Below are 24,914 nucleotides of genomic sequence, written 5' to 3' on the forward strand. Positions count from 1 at the left end.
AAACCTGCTAACTTGGGTGCTCTGACCACTGTCAGATTGGTGCAGCTGAAATCTCTGCTTAACTAGCCGCATGCACTTTTTCACAAAATGCATTAACCAGCGCAATGTTAAGCTTCAAAGCACCTGAAGAAGAGTAGATCGATGCTCTTAGGACTGTTTGTGTAGTCAACAATTTCACAAAACAACTCATTGTTGATGGCTTTTGTCCCATGCACTCAAATAAAATAAAACAGCAGTGGAGAAGCCTTGTGAAGTACCTAAACAAAACTGCTCTGCCCTCCTCGTGTATGTATTTTTTGCATATGTTATGCATATGAGATGATGAAAGGATTTTAGCACCTGGCTTACAGCGATGATTTACAACAGATATTGTTGCTGTGAACAGAGAGTAATGGTGACGCCACAGAATATCGCCGGTTGATTCGTTTCAAAGCGTGGGATTTTTTTCTTTCATGACCACTTTGTCAAAAAAAAAAAAAAAAAAAGTAACAGCCTGAAGCTGCTTACTTTACCAGTTGGCAAATTTCCTGACGCTAAGCAGACATCACGCTAAAATGAGTATTCCTGGTTACCAGTGGATACCGAATAGCGCAGTGTAATATGATCATCATTATTGGCTAAAGGAAAATTACTGCGACGTGGCTGGAGAGATGCGAGAACCCGTGCGTGCGCACGATGCCTGGCCACTCTGCTACCAGTCTGCTGCTGCCAGTTGAGTTGGCTCTGTAATAAAGCGGGCTCTGCAGGGCTCAGAAAAATACCTGTCCCGTACAAATTATTGTGCCGTAATGATTTACAGTGCGCGATAACTCGTCCCGCATGAGCTGTGGCAGACGCCAGCGAAATAAAAGCGTTTTCACCCTAGTGCAACGCCAAAAACCCGAATAATGTCGAATAAAACGCCTTCCATCATGGGTGGAGGTCCACATGCTTCGGTAGAGGGAAAAAAATCACCACTTTTACTGAATAGGTGCACAAAAGCATCGGTACTATGTCGCAGTATTGCAAGAAAGCATTGAAAAGTCGACTAGTAGATGTTGCAGTGGCGCCACCTGGCGGCGTCAATGAAAAACGGCGTGCCCAAGCGTGGTCGTTTGCGCCACTAGAAAGTTTTCTAGTTCACTATAGGTATGATGACAGTGTTTCACTGCAAGAGATTCCTTCAGTCGTTTTTATGCAATTTCAGTGCCAAATTAAAATAAATCCTCAATTCTTGGATATTGTAGTGCTCGATCTATACTAAATGAGACATTTTTTTTATTTACACCATAATCTAATTTAGTACATATTGTTACATTTTGGTCCATGTTTTGTCCCTTTACAGGTCCGACGGGCACATTCAAGTGCAAGGCCCTTAGTAACAATAGTGCAGCACTAGTACCGTGTAGCTGTGCACTGTGCACTATCAGACATAAAGGGCCAGTTCTTGAAGGCCTTTCTGGTGTCCATGGGATTGAAGCATAAGATATAGTCCTGTGCATTGTTGATAAATTCAGCCTAGCCCCACCATCCACTGGTTGTCCTGGTTAGATGAGTTGGAAGACAAACTGCCCCACATGAGTAACAGTCCAGGGTTCACTCCTTGGACCACGTCAAATTTTTTACTACTGAAGCTTCTGGAAAACTTGTATAGCCTTTCATTTTACCTGTATGGCTGCACTTGTGTGGGTGCTAATGAGTAATTAGCCTCTATTTGAAGTCTACTTTACCTTAAGTGTTTCCACTAAGTATACATTTGACTGATCCAGCAGCCAATGCGTGGTACTGCTTTCTTTGATACACATCGCATAATTCAGCACTCTGCCTGAGATGAGCAGTGCACCTGCTGCTAATCATATTGCTGTAACACATGTAGCTCAGCCAGAATGTTCTCAGTTGAGCAAACCAACCGTTTTCTGGTCGGAGCATTTCATAAATTAAAATATTTAGTGGACAACACACTTTGAAACAAAATTATCTTTATTATTTCAATCAGTAAGCTACTATCATTTGCTTACCATGCATGAAACATTTTGTAGATTTTGAACTGTATACTCACAAGATGAGTTGAAACGGTTCCGACTGATAACAGCTACAAGTGAATGGCAGCCATCCTTCCACCAGTGTTCTTATTATCTGCAAAGAGCAAGGCTTCTGAAGTGAAAGCTGCATGGGCCACAATCTCCACACGAAGTCTTGTATCAAGGCATTTCTAGAACAAACGAGTTTATTCTAGTAATGTCGATAGGCAGTTCATTGAAAGGTTTTGCAGACACAGCTGCTTCTAGCCAAGAAGGAGCTTCAGTTTCTTGGGGTGTATTACCATTTTGTTTTTGTTCATGAACTTGCCACAGAATACATATCTTTATCTGCCAACAGAACTTTTTTTTATGTACTTTGTTCTTTTCAAGGCTGAAGCAGTACAGGAAAGATAAGGGCTGCAAAATAGATTGATTCTTGTGGTAAAGTATGTGAAGTAAATGAAATAGGCTTTTGTCACAGCAAAAACCCTCCACCTAGTAAACAATCTATTTCACTCCGGCAATGTAGTTATATGAGAAAGCAATTGCGACCGGCTTTAGCAGCAGTAATATGTGTGGGTCTCGGAACGGTCATGCGTACAGTACTACAGTTTACAGCAGTTTGGATTTTTATGGAGCAAACTTTTTGAACCCGCAAAACCGAAATAAAAATTCGCCTCAAGCAACCTGGTGTGCTGTTTCCCTTCAAGTCAGCTGAACAGTGCAAAAAAAGATTATTGGTAAGAGTGTGACATGGACACCATGACTACCGAAGATGTTTTTTTTTTTTTTTTTTTTTTTTGCAGTTTTTCGAAGTACATAGGCGAAATCTAGAGCTAAAAGTATGAATTAAAAACGAATACAACCCACAAAAAAAACAGTGCTTCAGGTTGGGCACAGATGCAAAGAGTGACGTGTCAAAGAACGCGAACAAAAGAAAACTAAGCGCTGTTAAAGCTGATCCCAACATCGATCACTTCAAATCTTGCGTGCACGTTTCTAGAGAATAACTGGCACTTTTTACATCGGAAACAATAAATTACTTTCTTCCTGCCGATACATTCCAAACATGCTTTTTGTGCGCTCGGTTAAGTTCTGTACTTGCCGCCACGCATTGACATTATAAATGGCACTGAACCATTTTAACCTCGCAGAAGCCGCTGAAATCATTGTACTACCCTCCTAAGCTCGTTTCCGATGCACGGACATTTCAAATAGGAGCGAACTTACCAAGATGAGGTGAACTGCGCGTATCGGTGGTCTCGGTTCGCCGACGTTGCAAGTGTATGACAACGTTTTAGCCAACGTTGTTTTAGCACAGCGTTTAAGGGTCTGGTTGCAGACTTATAAAAACTGGGAAAGCATATGAAAACCACAGCGGTAAAGAGGAAATGTAACCGCATAATAGCAACACATATTTCTGCCTCTAACACCGAACGTTGAATGCTTCAAGCACGGCGCCATGAAGAAGAATGGATGGCTGGACTGAATATAGGAGCGTCCCCTTTGAAACGGGGTGGTAGCAGTAGCTATCATGCTCATTTTTCTCCCTATATCTTAATTATTGATTTAGAATGGTTAACTAAACCACCATTCTATTCATTAAATTTTGTTCCTACATTACTAACATTACGTCACTTCTCTGCTTTTAAGCCACCAATCTTCCAGTCGTTTTTGCTAGTTTCCACCGAAGGTTTATTCACCCGGCCACTGTTATCTCTAAACCCCAGAGCTTTAGGAACAGTGACTGCGCCTGCACCAACTTCCGGATGGATACCATTACATTCGAGTATAGTATGGTCAATTGTTTCACTCGAGTTTCCACATACAGCACATGAGTCATCTCCATTGTTAAATTTCTTTTTGTAGCTGCGTGTTCTAAGGCACCCTGATCTAGCTTCAAAAAGTAGGGCACTGCCTCTTGAGTTATCAAAGAAATCTTCCTTCCTGATCTGCATTTTCCACTTTCGGTATAATTCCACACTCTGTTTCTTTTCCATCGAATTTATCCAATTTTTACCTTCTGTGTTTTTCACCTGTTGCTTAATGCTCTATTTCTCCGTCCTTGTTACTAGCATACTTACTAGTTAGTTTCCTAGTTCTTTTCCTCCACTGTGAGTCAACGCTTTTTAGGTAAAGGTATTTAAATACTTTAGCTGCCCATCTGTTACTGTCCAATTTCCTCAGGCGTTCCTCATATAATATTTTACTCTGAGCTTCCCGTACTTCGAAAGATGCCCAGCCCATATCTCCCTGTACCGCCTCATTTGTAGTTTTGCCGTGGGCACCTAGTGCTAATCGTCCAACGAATCTCTGATTTGTTTCTAATGTCGACTGTACCTCTGATTTTAGGCACAAAACCGCATTTCCGAAAATAAGTCCGGGCACCATAATTCCTTTCCAAATACCCCTCAAAACCTCATACCTATTGTATCCCCACAATGCCTTATGCTTCATTATCCCGACATTCCTTCGCCCTTTGGCCTTAAGTGATTGCTCATGCTTTCCAATGTATGCCAATCCTTCGTTTACCCATACCCCCAGATATTTATACTCTGCTACTCTAGGTATTTCAGGGCCGTGTATTTTAAGACCCTGATCTGTTGAGCCGTTGAAAATCATCAGACCCGACTTAACTGCGCTGAAACTGAAGCCTAGAGCGTCCCCTTCGTCTCCGCAATACTTAACTAGAGTTTGCAATTCTACCATACTCTCAGCTAGCAGCACAATAGCGTCTGCATACATCAAACCGGGGAGGCGCTGCTCTACCGCCTTTCCACCTAATCTGTATGACAGGTTAAAACCTAGGTTACTGTCTTGTATACTCCGTTCCAGGTTTATCATATAAAGCATGAACATCACCGGTGATAGAGGACAGCCTTGTCTTAATCCTTTGCATACTTTGACATCCTCCGTACTTCTTATCCCTTCCCACGTAATTTCTACTTTGTTATCCCGGTATATTTCCTGTAGGAACTCTATTATCTCATAACCGCTACCTTCTTTTAATATGTTCCACAGAAGTTCCCTGCTTACGTTGTCGTACGCCCCGTTTATGTCCAGGAAGGCCAAATACAAAGGTCTATTTTCCACTCTAGATATTTCGATGCATTGGGTAAGCACGAACAGGCAATCATCTAAGCGCCTACCATTTCCAAAGCCGTTCTGAAGTTCTCCGAGTATCTTGTTACTTTCAACCCATGCTGGCACCTTTAATTTCACCGCCTGCATGGCTAACCTGTACATTACAGATGTTATGGTAATCGGCCTGTAGGATTTTATGTGCATCCTTTCTCCTTTCCCTTTATAAATCAAATTCATTTTACTCTGCCGCCAGCTGTCCAGAATTTGCTTATTCGCTATGACTGTTTCCAAAGCTTTTAACAACGTTTCCTTACTTTTTGGACCGAGTTCATTAATCAGCTTGATCGGAATTCCATCTATTCCTGTAGATGTGTTTTTAGGAATATTTTTTTCTGCCTTTATTCAGTTTAGATTGGTCAGTTCTAAGCTTCTTTGTATTCTGCTACCTTGTGTTGCTTCCTGATTTGCGGAGATTAACCTATCGTCGCTCTTAAATGACTCGGCTATAACTGATGTAATGTAGTTCACTGCGTTATCTCCCTTTAAACAATTTCCCTCGTTATCTTGAATCCGATCCTGCTTTCTTTGATTCTTCTTCCCTAGCCAGCTTATATGGTTCCAGAATTTTTTTGCTCTGCCTCTAGAGGCATCGTGTATATCAGCCATCCAGAGATCGGTGGACTGTCTTATTTTACTTTGGACGAGGGCCTGCACTTGAAGTTTCTTTTGTTGATATGATTCCCATTTTTTGGTCGATTTCCTCCCGAGATACCTGTGCTTTTTTTTGCCACTCGGTGTTCCCTTGAAGCAGCCCGTCGTGGTTCAATAGCTTCCCTGATTTCCTCATTCCACCAGCTCCGTGGCTTCTTTTCATTCCAGCGGTTTGCTGTACTTTAACCTCCTTAATTTTCCTCCTTATGAGTAGTTCTACCTGTTCATAATCCCAGTTTTCCATGGGGCTTTTCTCTATTGCTTCCTCTATGTCTGCTGCTATCTGCGCTATTTGATCATCGATTATTTTGCGTTTACTTTTTGTGTAAGTTCCATTTCTATTTTCATCAAGGGCCCCACCTGCAGACTAATATGTTTATGATCACTTCCCAGACTACACACCCCTTCTTCTATTTCCATTTTTGTCACCTAGCTATAAATTCCCTGCGACATTAGACAGTAGTCAATGGTCATCTGCCTGTTGCGGAATTCCCACGTGATTTGGTCTTCGCATTTTGTTTATTTACTATAACTAGATTGTGTTGCTCACAGAAATCTAGCATTAGCTTCCCGTTACAATCCGTGTATCCATCCAGGTCGTCGATGTGGCCGTTCATGTCCCCCAGTAGAATAATATTGGCTCCGTTTCCAAACTGGCTTATATCGTCACTGAGACATTCAACAAGATCCCTGTTTTCTTGCCTGCATTGATGTCCTGTTCCAAAATAAACTACCCCTAGCCATGTCCTTATGCCGGCAATTGTTCCTGAAACCCAGATATGTTCTTTACAAGATGATTTAATTCTTTGCCAATTTGTTCCCTGGTGCATCAACATACCTACCCCTCCACCCTTTTTTTCCGTTCTCGTTCTGTTGCACCCTTCCCAGACATAGCCTTCTATAAACGGCGGATCCTGAGACGAGTCTCGCAAAGAGCGTACACGCCTATTTTGTCATCCTTCAACTGCTGTTCTATCTCTAGCCATTTCGCTCTTTTTCTACCTCCTTGCACGTTTATGTAGCTGATCCTAGTGTTAAATTTCTTTTTTGTACTTTTCTTTCTCGACCTGGCTCAGCCTCCATTATTACACTTTCTTCTGCTTCACTTGTAACTACCTCTGTGCACGGAGTCCTCGCGGACCCCCTAAAAAAGCTACAGCCCTGCCTGCCAGGCGCCAGCCGATCTCTGCTCTCACCCTTCTGTTAAAATGAATGCCATCTGGCTGAGAAGCCCTACCAAAACCTGCTTTATGTACCTCCCTGTTTACCTCAACCACTTCGAAACGCTTCTCTAGGCTTAACTTTCTTATGTCCTGATTAACTGTCACCACGTCCTTTTCCATCTTTCCATTCAATCCTAGCACCTCTGGTACTGTGCATACAACTATCTGCGTCTGCTGTGCTATCTCCCTGATCTCGTCAACTCCCTTAGCTAAACTTTCCACCACTCCTGCAGCGTCACCATTTAGGACATCGTTTAGCCCCGCGGCTACTATTACCATACTGCGCTCTGCGGAATTCTTCAACAGACTTTTTTTACTCTCTTTTAGCACTGCCCTCATTGTTCTCCCTGGGAAGGCTCCAACCGACACTCTCTTATCACCCCTTACACATTCCAAGATATCTCGCTTGCACCTGTTCATGTTAGAATCTCCGGCGATAAGCACCTGGGCTTTCGGTTATCTGTGTCCTTATCTCTGGGATTTTCATTCTTCCTTACTTCTTCCTTTTTTTTTTCCGGCGTCTTAGCTGCTTCTAAATACCTCTGATGGTTTGGATCCGCCTGACCTACTTTGCTTATGCCTTCCATGCCAGTGCTGGCACCAGTCACGTGGCCCGCATTGGATTGTTCGTCCTCGTTGGTTCCAAGGATAAAGTCGGCCCCTTTTTTTTTTTCAGTTTGAGTAAGCTGTCCAAGCAGTTTCTGATTTTCCGCTCTTAACAAACGTACTTCATTTTCTAAATCATCCACACGAGACACTAAACTGCCCCTTTCTTGATCAAATCTATCTAGACGCGCACTCAGTATGCAACACCGACACAAAAAGTCGCTGCCTTCCGCTTCACCTACAGAGTCAAAACGAGTTTCCTTGAGATTAACCTGCGCCTCACACTGAGTACACTTCACCTTCTTTTGATTGCACATCTTAAGCGCTCATCGACTGAACTATATCTATTACGAATTCTCAGAATATACAAATTGCCAAAAGAAGACACAAGAAACGACTAGCAAACACGCGTTAAAACCAATTCTGCGAATGCCAATAGCCTAGAAAAAAAATATTTATCTAAACAAGATAGCTAAATAATGAACGCCAAGAAAACCTAGCTGCCGGCACGAAAAACCAGGCCGCTAGGACCAAGAGCTAAAATCTATTCTTTAGGCTGCACCTAACCTAACTAGCTGAAAACGAAACAAAGTTAATAAAAGAAAGAACTCATCTATTTAACGCTTCGGAAGCTCCCGCTGTCGCCAGTCCGTCCGTTTCCGGTAGCCACGTGCAATCGGAGGAGCAATGGAACACGCGCCCGCACCACACGGCTGTCAGCTGTCAACTGCATAGGATGGATGGATGGATGGATAAGGCTGAACCCTTTGAATCGGGCGGCGGCACCACAGGCCGCCTAGCCGTGAATAGTAATATATAGTGTGGACCTATTCTTGCCTTCCTTTCAGCCACCAATCAGCTAACCTTCGTTTGGTTATTTCTACACTTTTAAAGTCTATTTTCCCTTCATTATCCTTAAACCCCAATGCTTTGGCTAAATCTGGCCCATTGCCTTGAACTATAGGGCGGAGCCCTTTACAGGAAATTATTAAGTGTTCAGGCGTTTCCTCATCCTCCCCACACACCCTGCACAGCGTGTCTATCTCTTCGTACTTGACTCGGTACGTCTTAGTCCGCAATACTCCTGTCCTAGCCTCGAACAACAATGGGCTGCCCCTAAAATTATCGTAAATGTTTTCTTTGGCTATTTCCTGCTCGAACGTTCGGTACATTTCTAATGCTGATTTAGTCTCCATTCCTGTTTTCCACAGACCCCTCTGTTTCCTGAACCTTTTTCTTAATTGATAATTCCTGGCTGGTCCCCCTACTGCTGTCCAAATATTTGCTTGCCAATTTTCTTGTCCGCCTTCTCCATCTTGTGTCAACATTCCTCATGTAGAGGTAGCTGAAGACTTTCCTAGCCCACCGCTTTTCTCCCATTTTTCTCAATCGTTGCTCAAACGCTATCTTGCTGCCAGCTTCCCTGCTCTCAAAAGAAGACCATCCCAGGTCACCCTGCACACCATGGTTTGGCGTATTCCCATGAGCTCCCAAAGCAAGCCTACCCACCTCGTGCTGCTTAATTTCCAACCGTGCTCGGACCTCTGATCTTATACACAGGACTGCATTGGCAAAAGTCAGACTAGGAACCATCACCCCTTTCCAAATCCCTCGCACCACTTCATACCTATTGTAATTCCACAGCGCCCTGTTTTTCATGACTGCTGCGTTTCTACTTCCCTTAGCTGCCACATATTTTTCATGCTCCGTTAGGTATTCAGCTCCAGTATTTATCCACACCCCAAGATACTTGTACTTATCCACTACTTCCAGCATGTCCTTCTGTATCCTATGTTCGCCGGCCTCATTATCATTAAAAATCATGACTGCCGATTTTTCCTTGCTAAACTGCAGACCTAACTTATCTCCCTCTGTACCGCAGATATCCATCAACTCCTGCAAATCTACCCTGTTGTCAGCCATCAGTACTATATCATCTGCGTACATTAGTCCTGGTAATGACTGTGGGATAAATTCTCCTTGCTTGAATAAAGAAAGGTTGAAGCCGAGTCCACTCCCCTCTAGTTTAGCCTCTAATCCTTGCAGGTACAGCATGAACAACAAAGGTGACAGGGGACATCCTTGTCTAAGCCCCTTCTTTACCTCTACAGGCTTCGACACCCTTTTTTTCCCAATTTTATTAGCACTTGGTTATCCTTATAAATATCTTTTAAAAGATTAGTTACTCCGCTTTCCACACCTAACACATCCAGACTACTCCATAAGTCTTCTTGAAGTACACTGTCATAGGCTCCTTTGATATCTAGAAAAGCTAGCCATAGGGGTCTGTGTTCCTTTTCTGCTACCTCGATACACTGTGTGAATGAGAACAGATTGTCCTCTAACCTCCTTTGCTTCCGGAAGCCATTCCGCAGCTCTCCCAGCACCCCCTCGCTCTCTATCCATGCCTGCAGTCTGTCCTTTATAATCTGCATCACCACCCTGTAGACCACTGATGTTACTGTTATGGGACGGTAGTTGCCTATGTCAGCTTTGTCCCCCTTTCCCTTATATATCATGCCCATTCTACTTAGTCTCCATTCATCAGGAACTTTGCCATCCATTAACATTTTGCTCACCACCTCTCAACGTTTCCTTAGACTTTGGGCCCAACATCTTTAATAACCTAATAGGAATACCATCTGGGCCTGCTGATGTGCTACTTGGTACTCTCTTCTCAGCCCTTTCCCACTCTCTTTGTCCAATTGGAACAATTGCACTAACCGGTCTATCGTCCTCTACTAAGGCACCTACTACATTTCTTTGTTCTTTAAACTTTTCTGACATCGTTAGTCCTATATGCTCTATTGCCTTTTCCCCTTCTAGCCGAATACCTTGATCTGTAACAATAGACCTCTGCTCTAGGCTAGTCTTATTACTAAGGGAATTCAAGTGTTGCCAGAATTTCTTAGCTGCATTTTTATCCCTTTTGTTTACTTCTGACAGCCACTGGGACCCTTGTCTTCTAATTTTCTCATTGATTAAGTAGGATGCCTCTCTTCTACATTTTATGTATTTATCCCATTTTCTCTCAACGTCTGCTTCTGGGTCTCCCCTAAGCTTAGAATATCTGTGTTCCCTGGAGGCTTCCTGACGTTTCTCTATGGCCTTCTTCACCTCCCCATCCCACCAGCGCTTTGATTTTCGTCTTGTCCTTTTTTTCCTGACTCGCACCTTAGCCAACTCTAGCCCAAACAGTCCCATTAACTTTGTGTATGACCACTCTGCTTTATTATCCTTAGAGATTACTGCTTCAATTTGGGTGCTTGCTGTTTCTATTTGCTGCTCCGAGTAAAAGATCCCATCTGGCTGGTCATCATGTTTCATTCCTGAATTAGTTTTTATTCCAAAACTCATCTTGATACGTTTATGATCACTGCCTAGACTCCTGGCACCATGTTCATCTATGTTCATTACCCTTAGCCTATCGTACATCCTGTGTGACATTATCGCATAATCTATTGTCAAATGCAGACTCCCTACCTCCCACGTTATGACCCCGTCACACTTCTCAGTACTGTTACAGACAACTAAGTCGTGTCTTTCACACATATCCAGCAGCATGGTACCTGTCGAGTCTGTGTATCCATCTATATCTTCTATATGAGCATTCATGTCCCCTACTATAATTATTTCGCATCCTTTTCCTAGCTCATTAATGTCACCTGCTATACATTCTACCATTTTCTTGTTTTCCTCTTTGGCAGTTGCTCCTGTCCACAGGTATACAAAGCCAAGGAGTGTTTGCTCCCCTGCCACTTTTCCTTTTAGCCATAAATGTTCCTTACATTCCTGTTTGACTCTTTGCCAATTTGTACTTTTATGGATGAATGCCCCAATTCCCCTTCCCTTTCTGCTGCCCTCTGTTCTCGGAGATCTCGTCATCAAGGCCATATATGGATCCGACACAGCCCAGGTTGGGAACGGCCTCAAAGGCACACACCGGGGTGGATCCTTGGGTGGTAAGGGAGAGTAGCGGTGGGAGGAAGGACCTGGATGTAATGTCGGCCGAAATTATGTTCTTCTGCCTATTTACCCTCACCTCCATGACCCCCGGCTGGGAATAGAGGTAGCCCGAGTAGTCCTCCCTCACCGCGCTCCTGAAGGAGAGCTTTGGGGACGCGGGGTGAAAGAGTACGGTGGCCGCTCTAGTGGCAGCTGGTGGAGGTGAGTGGCGATGTGCCTTGCGTGTTAATGTACCCAGCCGGAGGCATCAGGGGCGGAGCGCTGCAAAGGCACTATGTGCGCCTGCGGGCTGAGAATGAGGCGAGCTGTGGCATCTTCAGATGGTGGGGCCACCATTGATGCAGTGGGAGGAGCTGCTGTGAGTGGAGGAGGCTGTGAGCTATTGGATATGGCTGGGGAATCGGCTGCCGTCGAGCTCGAGGATGTTGCCGCTGGCAGTAGTGATCCTGGGGGGGCTGGGCTCTTAGCCCGCTCTTTTGAGGGAGGGGGGGGGGGGGGGGGGGCCTTGTATGGGAGTGTCTGCCTTGACGGGAGATCTGGGAGTCACAGGGGTGATGGTTTCAAGTAGGGCTGGGAACTGAGTGTGGTCAGAAGTATCGGGATGCTTTTGGTCCTGTGAGCTGACTGAGCTAGCGCGCGGGAGATGCTTTTTGGATATTTTGGATAAGGGGGGAGGCTTAGAGGAGGAGGGAGGGGGGCTCGGGTCTTTGAGGAAGTGGGCGCGGCTTCTTCTAACTGGGGGTGAGGGGTCCAAGAGAGGGGATGCGCCAGATTTACTGGAAGTAAGGCTATCAGGTAGATCTGATGGAGGAGGCATGACGGGGGGAACAGTATCGAGAGTCTCAGGGGACTGGGCGAGTGGGGTGATATCCTCGGAGGAGGAAAACTTAGCAGTAGGGATACTCTTATGGGTGATCTGTCCAGAGGAGGGGGGATCACATGTGGAATCCGACTGAGTTAGGTGGACGAGAGGGAGGGACGAATCGCGTATAGAGGAGGCTGCCTTAATGACCCGAAGGCCTGCCAAATGCTCGCGGAGCAAATAGTCGACTCTATGGACAAGGTTATGCATAGCAGGAAAAGTATCGGTGCCGATACTCACGCTTCGACGCCGATCGGGATCAAGCGACAGGCGACGACTGCGGTGGGATAAGTCCAAAGGGTAATCCAAAGTGTAATCCATGTCAGCGGAGGTTATATCCATGGTGGGTAAGACTTATCCGTTTGGTGCGGCGCACATGATGCGAGGGGTAATCCTGGATAGTTGAACTGGCACACCACAGCACTGCACCACTGGAAGCGAGTGGGAATGAAGAAAATGTAGATCGTTGGAAAGTCCAGGCTGTTGTAGGAGGTGGGGCTGAGTGGTGTGCTGGCGACGCGGAATGGACGGTGATGGTAATCCAAGCGATGGAGACTCCAGGCGGGGAAGTGGCTCCGAGTGGAACAAGGAGCAAAGGAGTAAGAGGAAAAGAATCTGTGAGTGCTGAGTGGATGGGTGAAGGAAGATAGAGATGGGAGGCTGCGCGAGTGGGAGCGCGGAGGCAGAGGACAGGACGAGGCGAAGGGAGAAGCGAAGAAGAGCTCCGCGGCACGTCCGCTCCCGCTGAGCGCTGAGAGGCGACTGACGAGAAAAAGGGGCGTGGTCTGGCGGAGGGCGGTCCCTCGGAGGCGCCGGGCGAATCGGAGGGCGCGGAGAGGAGGGCAGTTGAGGCTAACGTTGGTTGAGGCGGCGTTGGAAGTCGGTACGAGGTCGGTGGGGCGGGTGGTGAGCGCGGAGACGCCGGCCGATGGATGCAGCGACGCGATCGAGAGGAGACGCGAACCTCCACTGTTGCGGCACGGCCGGCGCGGCCGGTCTCGAGGGAGAGCGTTTCTCTCTTCCTCTCCCTCGAGACCGGCCGTGGTTGCGGGTGGGGTTGAGGGGAAACCGAGCGCCTGTGGGAGTGTGGCGCCCTCTATGGCCGGCATGGAGAGACGAGGGCAGCGCAGGGGTGCCGCACACCCCGCATAGAGTACACGACACAGCAGGATCGAAACGGCGCCGGTAGAGCAAAGTCCGCAAGGCACCAGCCCGTGCCTCAAAAAGGAGGCCGCTGCCTATGCTGTTGTCGTAGAACCGGGCCGATGCTCTGCTTGTGCTCCCGGTACAGTGCCAACGTGGACTTGGCCTCCATATCCCTGGCCCACCTGACACCCTCAGCCTCCCCGACTCGCAGCCGCACTTCAGCAGCCCATTTGGATGGAGAGTCAGCCGCCATAGGGTGGGTGAAAAAGCCAAACTTCTTCTCAAGTTGGTAAACTCGCCTGGCCCAGTCCGTCCGGATGCAAGTGGCAGCCAAATACTCGAACACGCGCCTCGCCCAACGCTCCCGTGGCAAGAAGAGCAGTCGGCCGCGAAAGGCCAACTTGCTGGCCGCCTCCCGTGCCTCGAAGGTGGACTAGCCTACGTCGCCCTGGATGGCCTCAATGGCAACCTGGCCATGGCAGCCAAGGGCAATGCGCCCAACCTCATGTTGTCGCCTCTCAAGCCATCCGCGCGTAACAGCCGACAGGCAAACCACAGAGTTGGCGAACGACAGTGCCGGCACGTGCACCAACTTCCAAAGGTCGCGCACCATCAAATAACGGCTGCAGCCCCACAGGCACCGGCGGCGGAGGATGCACTGAGCCCGGAGAGCACTCTGGCGTAGCGCCGCTTCGTGCACAGAGTACATGTCCGCCCCATCGGGGAGGTGTATTCCGAGGTATTTGTACGCTGTGCAGGTGGTCAGATGGTGCCCGCCCAGCGTGATCTCGTCCTCGCCCGCGCGCTCACCAGCCAGCCGGACAACCGCCGTTTTCTTAGCGCTGAACCGCAGCCCCAGCACGGAGATTTCAGCGTGGCAGATATCGACGAGCCGCTGAAGGTCCCTCGCTGATTCTGCCATCACGACCAGGTCGTCGGCGAAAGCAAGTCCTGGCAGTCGGCAGCCCTCGTCGACTCCGCTTGTGCTGAGCCGCAGGCGAAATCCCAGGCTTGATGCAATCAGGGCCCGCTCTACGCTTGACACATACACCAGGTACAAGAGCGGCGACAGTGGGCAGCCCTGCCGAAGGCCTTTCGTCACCACTATGCGCTCTGAATGCACATCACCAGACCAAAGCACACAGGAAATTACAACTTCATGGAAAATATCAGTTACAAAAAAAAGTTCCCTTCTGAATGACATCTAACAACATGACTTCAAACATTTAGAACTGTATTCTTGATGAGAAAGCTGAGTATGTTGCATCCTAAAGAGGAAAAAAAAAATGATTCGTTACAATTTGGTAAGTGCCGCCATCTGCACCGCTCGCAAATGCAGATTCGGCGCCCTGTTTGAAATACTTATTTTAAACGAGCGCATGTATACGCAGATAGACCTCGCAAGGGCCGCTTTGCTCCATCGAAGCATTTGACGCACGACATGTAGCAGTGATCGCAAGGCACATCCGCGCAGACCTTTGAGGAACCAGTACAAATGCGAAGATATTCCCTTGCTCCTTTTTCTTCTCGTAAGCAATATTCCAAGCACAAATAGAAGTGACTATGAAAATACTTTGCCGAGCCCAAAATAAAGAATACACTGACGCTGAGCAGTCCCATTACGAATCCAACTGGATTGACATGTTGGAAAACAAGTGACTGATTTGAGCCTGGCAGTTTTGTTGATGTGTTCAACTGACAGCAAGCAGCCTATCTACTGGCATCAACTACAGCCAAACTTACCCGTGATGATTTTTTTTTTTACTTTTTACAGTGACTCATGCTATACAGATCTTTTATAACTGCACTAAACAAAGCGGCCCAAGCATAGAAACAAGCGATAGTTTGTTTTGTTTCGCACTCTTATTTTTACCTTCATGCATGAGCACCCACACGCTAGGAGGATGAAAATCCTGCAGGTTATGCACCTGTATGGATATGAACGAGGAATGACCAATGATGCAGCATTTGTCCAAATAAAGGCACATAATGCTCTTGAAGAGCCTATAGAAACTCTCAAATTGAAATAATTGCATACTACAATACTTTTTTTCTGGATGAACACAACGCTTATAAAATATGTTTACAAAATATGGTCTGTAATGCAAGCACCTTTCCTGTCATCAGCAGGACATCCGCAGCTATGCATCTAAAACTTGCCGCCACTGTGGGGAAGCAATATGAAATGCAACAGTAAGATGCACTGCTTTGATCTAGCAATCTTTTTCCGCCTAATTTGTGTACTCACCTATGTTTAGAATTATTACAAGGTCCTTACTACCCATCCGGTTAGCCCCTGAACTTGCATCTCCAAAATGAGAGCGCCTGTGCTGCACTTACCATATTTGCTAAATACGCACTCGGGCACAACAGAACACAGTGCCTTTCAGGTCTTGCAGGCATGCATTATGTTCATCTGTCAAGAAATGTCTAAAACCTTGCGTGTCTAGTTAGAAACAAACCCCTATTTCACAAAAACTGGGGCGACTAAAAAATGTTAGGAACTCACACAAGCCGCACAGTCTCATGCTCGCAGAATAGCAGCTATGTTCTTCTTCCAAGCACATATATGAACAACTGCTTATTTCTGTTATCTGAAACTGCTTCCCCAACAAAATCTTGGCTCTTCAGTAAAACTTCCCATCATGTCAGAAAAGAAAGAAATGAAGCACCATACAGATTAAGAAGTTCGCAGGGGTCAAGTGGATGCAGCTAGCACAGAACCGAGTTAAGTGGAGAAATATAGGAGAGGCCTTCGCCCTGCAGTGGGTATAGGCAACCTGCAGTGGCCAGGCGGCGCTAGTGGAGCGCAGCGTTCAGCGCCGCCAACGGCGGCGCCGAGTAATCTGAGTAGGCTGGCGCGGTCGGGTTGCGTTCGCGTTGTACGGCTAGAAGCATCTCGGCTCTCTTTTTCTGCAGTTTTAAGGCAATCGAATGTCTTGATAGCTACTTCCGAAAACCAATACTGACGAAAGGACACCGCCTGTTCGAGAATGCTCATGTTTAAAACGCGAACGGTGTCGACGTCACCGCGAAGTGCGCGCCGCTCGCGACGGAACACCCGCGCGCACAGCTTTGAATGTCGCGTGAGTAGACGGAATTTTTTTTAACGAAATTTATTATCTCAGGGCATTAGTCGGATATGTGATGATGAATTAAGAAATAATTAAATGAATGAAAAATGTTGTAAACGTAGCTTTTCATTCACCTATTGCGTTCACACCTCATACCCAAACATTGAAAGTGCAGAGAGAACCTGAGAAGAGATTGATCGCCGCTTCTTCTTTTTTTGTTCTTGCTGTTTGATTACAGCAGCATAATAATTTCCTCGCGGTTTTGCTTTAAAGTTTAATACCATGACGAACACTTTTGTTCGTGGTGCACCTTTCGACAGTGCCGCGGAAGTTACAGGAGGCATGGTGCGGTGCCCGCTACGGATGTCGTGGCGATTGCAAGCACTGTGCGGTTGTAGCGTGCGTCATCAACGAAAACTGTGCGTGCCGGGGGCGGGGAGTAGGGGGCCTCCTACACCGTTGGAAAAATAAAGCCCTTAACAACAACAATAACTGGCATGCATTTTGTATCTCCGTACCTCAAGCTTGGGGAAAGCCGGCGGGAAATGCTGGCACTCAACGGCAAAGCTTTCGTAACGGAGGTCGTTAAGAGTTAGAATTTTTTACTGTTGTTACTAATGATGAAATATTCTATCGTCTGAGACAAGAGACTCTTGAGTAGCTTGAGCAGTCGGTGCAAGAAATATTTGGCGCGGAACAATAGAACGAAGTTCCATTCTCAGCATACACAGTATCACGGGCCTCTATACACTCCGCCACTTCAACTTTTTCAGCACCTTAAGAACTAATTTACAGATAAATATGCTTATTGAAATCTGTAATTGGAAGTTTTGAAGATATTTTGGCTTTGTGGTTCCGAATAGACACCGCATTAGAAATCCGGTTCGCAGAACCACAAACATTTTTTTTTTATTTCGCCTCCGTTGAAATGCGGCTGGAATACGATGCTGCGGCTGCACGGCTTTGTTGATTTTCTGGACATATGCCACTCGATCTTGCACAGCATATACCAGTACACGCCAAATTTTACAGCGCGTACTGAGTAGTGTGCCCCAACCAGCGTGCGACTCCCCGAGTCAGAAGTTTATACCGTTTCCTCCGCTCACGGGCAATCGTCTTATTTTAGTTTCTTGGCGTCTGTACGCCAATGGCCCCATAACAAAACAAATTTCAGTTACATTACTCTCTCGCAGCCAATATCTCCTTCTCTCATCATTCTCCCCAGAATTCTCCCAGCAAGCGGTACGCTTAGGTCTCCTTCGTGATTGTGGTAGTCTTTCTCGCCGCCCTTGCGCTTATTTTTATTCTTGTTCACATCCGTAGTAGTCGAAGCATCGCACGAGACCACTGAAGTCACTAAATGAGTAAATCACACTCACTGGGATAACAAAACGCGAACGCAGAAGGAACACAGCGGCCGCAACATATACGGCGTCTGCTTCTGCGCCGACTCAGTATTAGCTCCCGTCGGCCGCCAGGTGGCGCCACATGTCTCAGCAAACTCCATTGCAGGTTGCCTATAATCAGGCTGATGATGACAGCACTTCCTAGCTGCACCATAGAACTCAGCAGTTTATTTTTTTGGTAAAGTTGTTTTTCTTTTTTAGATAGAAATGGCTGCACTATTCCAAGTTTGACATAGTGTCCACTCCTATCTTCGTCCAGGTTGGATCGATGGAATGTTTAATTAAATCGATAAATAAAAAATGAAGCTAGAGTGACTTGATGAAAATAATGCTCAGCACTTTCTGCACATTGGAAAGTACAGAACACTAGCCATGCAACAATGACTAGCACCTCACAACAAGTAGGTTTCCATGGATATTGTGTACGTTTTTATGTAGGGGTGTCGCGTTTTTTCTTTTTTAGGTAGAAGAGGATGCAGTAGTGTGCAACAGCAAAGAAAAAAAAATGGCAAGAGCATAGCCAAACAGGTTCCTCATCATCATCATAACCAGCCTGACTACGCCCACTGCAGGATAAAAGTCTCCTTTAATTCTCTTGTAAGGACGAAGATGAGCATGCAGGGAGCTCAATGTCTGCAGCCACAGCCAGTTTGCTCAAAGTGGGAGACAAATCATCAAACTGCATGGGAGAAGTTCTAATTAAGCATTAACACAGATGATGATGACGATGGTGCTATGGTCAGAGAGAAAGTCAAAACCTGAAATGGTGTCACAGGAGCATGACGAGAGAACAAATTCTATGGTACATAATGAGCTGTGAATGGTGGCCCTGGCCGTGCAGGCAGTCAAAGGCCAAAGACAGTGCGCATTACGGTGTGAGAAGCGAAAGATCAGATAATGATGTCCTCACTTTTGTTAGCTTGTGCAGTTTCCTACAAATCACAGATACAGTAGCACCAGTATCAACAAGGAACGGCCCTACATTTGTTGACATATTCGCAGTTCTTGCCTCAGCCAGTAACTAGTTTTCCTGGGGCAGAGATGCAGCAAAGAAACAGAGTAGCATTATGAGGATGGAGGCGAGTAGGCAGGTGGTGAGTGGAGGTGTCAAAGTTGTCTGCAGGACAGACGTGGCCAGTGCTCAGGGGCGCGTAAAGGCAGGCACATCTGCAGGTGGCGACAATGATGCACAATGTGACCAGAAACTCTGCACGCATAACAAATAAGAAGGTTGTCATATATGCGCCAGGAGTCCACAAAAAGAGGGGACGGTTACGTAGGAATGAAGGTGGCAGGCTACAGTGGAAGGCAGAACGGGATAAACATGTCTGACCAGATCTGACGTTGCCATACATGAGCGTTATTGCAGCAGGAACCTGCAGATGAATGAATGGCAGCACTTCAGTCACTTGCTCGCAAATCAGCCTGAAGGGTCATGGCCAGGCTAGATGGAGATCCCCAAATGTCCTCAATTAGGAGTAGCTGTTATATCACCTCCCCAATTGCAGTCTTCAAACTGGTCCAGCAGCAAGCTGCTGACGGAACTAAGCTGGAAAGTGATTCAAAGTGCACAGCAGGTGGCTGAACCAGAATGCGCTGCTTTGCTTTTGGGAAAGCATGAATATATTGGCAACAGTGATAGGGTTTAGGACAACAACATCTGGACTGCGTCAGCCTCGATGTTTTTGAGAATGTGCTTTATCCGATCCATCTCTGGCTGGAGACTACTAGATGTGTACACAGGTTCACAATGTCTTCAGTATAACTGGTGAAGGATCCTTGCAGCTGGGTTTAGGCTCACAAGTACTGTTTGGAACACAGCTTTTGTATGCAAGGGCAGCCAAAGATCTAAGAAAAGGCGCGTTTAAAGGCAGACTAGGTGGTGAAGATTGCTTTGCGGTTTCTGCTCTACAAACTGGCAATGCCTGTCACGTAAAACACCATGTCGTTCAGTTTCACAGTGTCGTCTCCCTGGTTGTAGATGCTTAATCGCTTGTAACAGGTAAGCCAATCCTATGTATCTTGGTCATTGAACCCATTGAAAATGGCCAGGTACCACTATCGACATCAAGGTCCCTACATGCCTATCTTAATGTTTAGCCAGCTGTGGCGACCTAATCCTTGAAAACTTCATCTCATTCGCACACTTCATTTTCTGCTGCCCCTTGCTACACGAAGTCAAGAATGCAGCGCAAAAATAGAGAACAATGGACGAAGAAGTACAGATAAGGCGATTGACTAGCGCTAGTCAATCATTTTATATGTCCTTCTTCGTCCGCTCTTTATTTTTGCGCTAAATTCTTGACTTCATGAATCATCAACTAGCCCGGCAGCAAATTACACTTGGGAGGGAACGAATAAGGTTTGCCGCAAAAGAGACTGTGTACGAATTCAGGATCTCTGAAAGAACAGATATTCAGCTTTAAGCGACGAAGGCGATCTTTGTCTAGAAGCAATGAGCGATAATTTCAGAGCCATTGATAATGAGTGCATGGCAGAGGTAGGCAGTAGGATAATTAGACAGGCTACCAGTAAACTACCTAAGCAGATGAAATATCTGATTATGAAATGGCAAGGAGTGAAAACCTTCATCCGATGGGTCAGGATAGAACTGGCAGAGATGTTAAAGGTACTCAGTGAACGTAATTTGTTCGACGCAAGGAAGTATATTACGGAGAGAATCGAGCATGCTCTAAAAAACAATGCTAACCTGAAAGAGGTGAAGGGGAAATTAAGTAGGTGAAAATCCGATGTATGCATACCAAGGTAGCCGAGGAGTTCTACACTTAACCAGGCTGATAATGAGATTAGCAATAGTAAAGAGCAATCAGACGTTCCGTCAGTGACAAAGGAAGAGGTTAAGAAAGCTTTAGAAGCTATGAAAAGGGGGAAAGCAGCTAGGGAGGCTCAGGTAACTGCAGATTTGTTGAAGGACGGTGGGGATATTGTGCTTGAAAAATTGCCACACTGCACATGCAATGTCTGGACATTGTCACCGGAGTTTTGGAAGAATGCTGACATTATTTTAATCCTTACGAAAGGGGATCCGTGCTCCTTTGTATACTGACGTCCCCCGTCAGCACGCCTCGGCCCGCTGTCGCAAGGAAAAACCACATCCGGCCTTCCAGCGGCGCTCTCCATATGCGCGGACCCTCCGCGACGATTTAGGGCCCAGGGCATAACAGTATCAACTGCGCGATCAAGCCCCGCACGATGGCAGCACCTCATAGACCACCGAAAACACCGCCGCGTTGGCTCCTCCTCCCGCAAACCGTATACGAACGACACGGCGGCTCGCTAATGTCGAAATGATCAGTTCCAAAGCGCCGACTGCCGTGACTTCGAAGAGAAATAATTTAGGCCTATCGACGACTAGGAGGTTACGCACCGTGCCGTCGTTCGCCGCGCTCGCACGCTTCAACGCCGCGGTAAGTGTAACGTACCTCAGCCTGCTCGCAGCATCCCGCGCTTCAAGCGTTGCGAACTTGTGCACTTTCATGATAAAGCTAACACCGCACATTTTATGACGTTCCGAGCTCAGCACCAAGCCGCGCAAACGACTGCAGACACAAGACGGAGCTCCAGTATGCAGACGCTTGGCTGTAGGCCGTAACCGAAGACGCCGGGCAGCACAGTAGATAAAACTATAGTGAACTAGAATACTTTCTAGTGGCGCGAACGGAAGGAAAATGGGCGCCTCTTGCCACGGCCGGTCTCGAGGGAGAGAGCGCGTGCTCTTTCTTACGGCCTTCTCAATCGCCGCGTGAACAACGGGAACTTTTCTCCTTGAGTCACGCTCTCCGCCGCCGCAAGGGGCGCGACCTGCTCACTGTTCGCTCCGCATCTGCTTCAGTGGCGACGGGTGGCATTTGCCTGGTTTCGCGCTGTCGCCCGCGGGTTTCGTGGTGAGTTCAGCCCCTAAATGAAAGATTACAGAAGTTAGATGCTGCAGCGGCATCCTGTCAGCGTGCTACAGACGTGAATGGAGTCTTTATATTAAAAAACACTCTCGCTCAGCAAACGCTCGACAAGCATATATATGACATGTATTGCGGCATGGTATCTACTTTTGTTCATTTTAATCTGAATTTTTGCCCAGCCTGTGCAAGAAGATGAATAAAAAAAGTGAATGAGCAGTGATCACATCGAAGCTTCAAGGCAAACATAACAGCAACAATGGCAAAACCGTCTTTCAGCGCTCGATGAGAAACCATCGAGGTAACACCGAAGATGAAAATAATTTTATAAAAATGTAATGGTAAGTTGCACAATGCTTACATGTCATGAAGTATTAGTAGTATAACGTCAGAGTTAACGCTTTAGGTTTTGTTTTCAATTTTGCTATAATTTATAGACCAGCAAATGTTTTCTGTTGTATTATAAACATTATTTTAATTTTTCAAATAAACGTTGGTTTAATGAAATGTTTACATGATATCATGATTATTTCATGAAAAAACAGGAAATCTATTTCAAGCACTAATTCCTAGCAATATTTTCTTTCTTTTTCTAGTATGTTTTTGAACTAATATAGTTCCTTGTAACTATCTGTGCAGTAATGCCTGCCTTAGAGAGCAATCGCTGCCCCATTATTTTGGTAGAATGCGTTGCTTATTACACATTCGCCACTGTTACTCAAGGGACACTCCTCAATAATGGATATAAAAGCTTTTCTCTGTGCTATTTATTCAGAGGTGACTATATAGGAGTTGTATGTCGCGCTGTATTGCGCGCCTAGGCACATAGTGTCCACACCGACGAAATCATTTCAGTTCTGCCGCAATCAGTAACCGAGGAACTGAAAGAAGTGATGGTATCTCCTGTCATCCCATTACGCACTGTCACGTATTCTGGTTTAGCTTACGTCACTGGATACATTGTGAAGTTAATCAGTGATTTCAGGTGTGACGCTTGTGCTATCCTTCTTGAAACCAGCGAAAGAAGCAGCCCCATGTACACTATTCTGCATGCAAGGACAAGATTCTAGCGGACTGCATTATCTAAAACCAGAGTTTGTAGCTCTCTTGGACAAGGTTGTGTCTTTTTTTGAAAAAGCTGTCGTGCACCTACCACACACAAATGTTCTTGAAGTCCTTCAAACCTTAATCCAGCCAGCACTTGAGAACTCACCTTTGCTGAGTTGCCCGGAAGGCATTGACAATAGCCAAGGTCCGCTTCTTTAACATGTGAGAAATTTATCAGACTCCTTCTTGTCAATTATGCTAAGAAGGTGACAGACAGGAACGAAAGGCTAGCTCCTTAATTATGTGCACAAACCGCCCAGAAAGATTTTGAGACTTTCATTTTCTAGCCGCGCATGTACCGTTTTGATGAATGAGTGAATGTGTTAACTTTGAAGGACATTTTTTTTTATTGCTTGCTGCTCTTTTCAATTATGCATATCTGTTTATGCCCATTTCCTTGATTAAATGTTTTTTTTTTTTTTTTTCACTGGCATTAAACTGACTACGACTGCCTACGTGCGTCAGTCGCGAGACTACGTATACATCTGCTGTCTTTCAACCTACTCTTTTCAATTATGCATATCTGTTTATGCCCATTTCCTTGATTAAATGTTTTTTTTTTATCACTCGTATTAAACTGACTACGACTGTCTACGTGTGCGTCAGTCGCGAGACTATACGTATACATCTGCTGTCTTTCAACCTACTGATTTGTTTTAAACGAAGCTAGAACAGCCCACATCACTAGACAACTGAAATTTTAACTGTATGCGTAAACTTTTGTTCCTTACTCTGAATCTGAGACGTGCTATGAATTTTCGTCAGTGCCTTTTGCTCTAAACGAAAACGACAGCGGTTGACAGAATACTTGGAATATCCAGTGTTTGTCATGCACTAGCGTCAGGCCGCGCTATACCTGCTTACAGCTTTCAAAAGCACACTGCATAAAATGGTACATATAGTTTTGTGAAAAATTTAGGGGGAAAAAGTGTTGATGTAAATGCACCCGAAACTTCATTCGACCGTGCGCGACAGCACTGACGAAGGCGCGCGCGCTCTCGCGCGCACGCGCATTATTGACTATTTTATTGCTGATACACGATAAATCAGACGCTGATTACGGCTTCTTCCTATAAGCCATAAGGGTGAAACATCAGGACCTGCCGGTTGCAACCGATGCGGGCGGAGCGAAGAGCGAGTGCGCGTTTCCCTTGCGCGTGAACGGCTGTAGGGGCGGAGGAGCAGCAGTGGGGCGGTGGCGACCCCACCGAGGCGCGGAGGGCGGTGGAAACAGACCCCATTGGAGAGGCCGTAAGAGAAGAGAAGCGCTCTCTCCCTCGAGACCGGCCGTGCTCTTGCACGCCGGACGCCACTGACCGCCGTTGCTGGCGCTGCAGTTACGTTTAAACTAGTACCGCGTGCCCCTCCGCAAAGGGAAGTCAAGGCTTGGCGCGCCGTGCAGTCTGCACATTCTAGCGATTTTGCCCTCGAACTTTCAGTTCTGCCTTCTATCAGAGCAACTAAGACATCTCAGCTCTTCAAAAGCACCATGCGCAGTTCGAAATGGCCAGGAAAAAGACCAACTCGCACTGTTTTGCTTCGAGCCGGAGCGCGGCTGTCCGGATGCTCCAGTCACCTTTGTTTGCTGCTCCGAGGGGCAACAAACATCGCACAAAGTGGAAACGAAGCTTGTGAAGGCAGGAAAAGCCTCTCACAGAAACATTGGCAGTGTGTGAGCATCATTTCGAGCCGCATCTCATCCTGCTGCCTGACTACGCACATATGTATGATCAACGGCAGAAGTGAGGATATACCGAGTGAAAAGCCATCACTGGCACCTGATGCGGTGCCTATACACTCTTGCCGGGTTGT

The 24,914-nt window shown here is 46.3% G+C and overlaps 1 protein-coding gene across 2 annotated transcripts in view; it reads right to left on the minus strand.

Moving 5' to 3' along the window:
* The window catches only part of LOC146183137 (uncharacterized), a 41,632-nt gene extending 19,870 nt beyond the window's left edge, over positions 1 to 21,762 (minus strand). The window contains exons 1-2 of one of the 2 annotated variants that reach the window (XM_084608692.1): positions 21,522 to 21,762; positions 2,039 to 2,115 (exon numbers count right to left, since the gene is read on the minus strand). The gene's annotated coding sequence lies outside the window, so the exon portion shown is untranslated. The remainder of the gene's footprint in view (positions 1 to 2,038; positions 2,116 to 21,521) is intronic. The other variant, XM_084608693.1, reaches the window with a different exon arrangement.
* Positions 21,763 to 24,914: the final 3,152 nt, after the last annotated feature.

This window comes from Amblyomma maculatum, chromosome 7 (assembly GCF_055883805.1).
Source record: "Amblyomma maculatum isolate TAMU_Amacu chromosome 7, ASM5588380v1, whole genome shotgun sequence".
In the NCBI taxonomy this organism is placed as follows: domain Eukaryota; kingdom Metazoa; phylum Arthropoda; class Arachnida; order Ixodida; family Ixodidae; genus Amblyomma; species Amblyomma maculatum.